Source organism: Branchiostoma belcheri, unplaced genomic scaffold (assembly GCF_001625305.1).
Source record: "Branchiostoma belcheri isolate BF01 breed outbred unplaced genomic scaffold, Haploidv18h27 scaffold2013, whole genome shotgun sequence".
Taxonomy (NCBI): domain Eukaryota; kingdom Metazoa; phylum Chordata; class Leptocardii; order Amphioxiformes; family Branchiostomatidae; genus Branchiostoma; species Branchiostoma belcheri.
Genome location: NW_017803507.1, coordinates 13 through 1,717, shown reverse-complemented (window position 1 = coordinate 1,717; position 1,705 = coordinate 13). Strand labels below are relative to the sequence as shown.

General features: G+C 41.3%; 1 long non-coding RNA gene across 1 annotated transcript; it reads right to left on the bottom strand.

Annotated features, from left to right (window-relative positions):
• Positions 1 to 386: 386 nt before the first annotated feature.
• LOC109469411 lies at positions 387 to 1,319 on the bottom strand. The gene is made up of 2 exons (XR_002140188.1): positions 1,150 to 1,319; positions 387 to 455 (listed from the first exon to the last, which is right to left on the bottom strand). It is a non-coding gene; the product is annotated as an uncharacterized LOC109469411 (long non-coding RNA).
• Positions 1,320 to 1,705: the final 386 nt, after the last annotated feature.

Here is a 1,705-nt window from a genome sequence, read left to right as displayed (position 1 = left end):
CAATCAGCAAGAAGAAGAGAGGAAAGCTGCATGCCTATTGGTTGATGCCCTGCATTCCATTGTGATGACTCATGCCAAATGTGGTTAACACTGCCCACTGACACAGTAATACATTTGCTATAATACAGCCAAAAAACTCAAATAAAACCATTCTAAAAGCCTGTATCACAAAAATTTAAAAAACGCCTAAGGGTATTTGCCCACTGTACCTCCATACCAAATTTCAGATCCTTAGGCCCCAAAATGAAGAAGCTGAATCCATTTAAAGATATGGCAGGAGGAGAAGAAGAAGGAGGAGGAGAAACATCAGAAAAAGCAATATGGTTTCACCACACCACGAAGTGGTGTGGTGAAGCCATAATAAACAACCTGTCCAGCTGTCTTTGTCTAGCCACAGATTCATCTTTACTTGTGCCGCGTATGGATGGTGCTGTGGGTGTCACTTTAGTTTTTGCCTGAGGGAACAGAAAATCACAACATTCAGGCAATTTAGGCCTAGAAAAATCAAATTATGTTGCGTTGTGTTAAACTTATCTAATATAACGTTACAGAGAACTTAATTGACACAACAAAAAGCACAGCTACTTTCGTAAGGTCTAAAACTGCATGTAAGTTAGATATAACGTTAACGTTACAGACAAATACATATACTACTCGACGGCTTTGTTCTACATGGAATTCCAGTGCTTACGACCACTTCCGGACTGGAGTTACAGTGCTGAGGAAGGAGAGTGTTATATACATGTATAAGCCCCAAAACGTTACATGTACTCTCCAAGCAGAGGTTGGTGGGCGAAGATCGTCACCGTTTTATATATGCCTCGTTTTTTTTTGTCGCCCCCCACGGTGGCATATATAAAACGGTGACGATCTTCCCCCACCAACCTCTGCTTGGAGAGTAATATACATGTATAAGCGCCCAAACGTGACATTTTTACTTACGTATGACACGGAAGTGGTGTCATCAACAGTAGAGCTCGAGCTTGGAAGGATATATATCAGACTACAAAGTATACACAGTCTAGTCTTTATAACTCTGCAAACTGGCAAAATACCAAACATCGCATGATCCTTACGATGACTTTGTTCCTGTTCCTGCTACACAATTAGCGTCAGTGTTACCTGTACCGTCCTAAAATCAACTCGTACCTTAGTTTTCCTCGACGTCGACCGCGGCTTTCGTTCTGCCTCCGCCATTTTGGTTAACCTTTGAACCCTGAACATAGGTCGAGGTCCACAACAACAACAACACCAACGTCCACATATAACGTTTCATTATAAGATACGGACTGGTTTGCGTTTGGGATAACAACAACAACATAGCGTCGGCGAAAGCAATAGAATCTGGTCTACGTATGTTTACTAGTTTAACCAAGGACATTATATTCTGTGTATAATGTCCCCTTTTAAAATCAAATCATATCCACCGGCACGTGATAGTGGGGAATCCTAGCGGTTCAAATTAAAACTGCCTCTTTTTTAGAGGCCTGCTTTCAAGTTCTAATGTTAGTACTAGTACAATGTATTTGAGTGTCAATTATACAAATGTAGTTGCTGAACTATGTCGTATATCTACTCAACTTCTGGTCAAGTGTCAGAAGTGAACAAACATCCTCAACGCTTCTTGCTTGTTACATGTAGGGACCGTTCGCAAAAAAATTTCCCTGGCCCTCACCCTAAGTTAAATATTTTCCCCTGCCCCCCC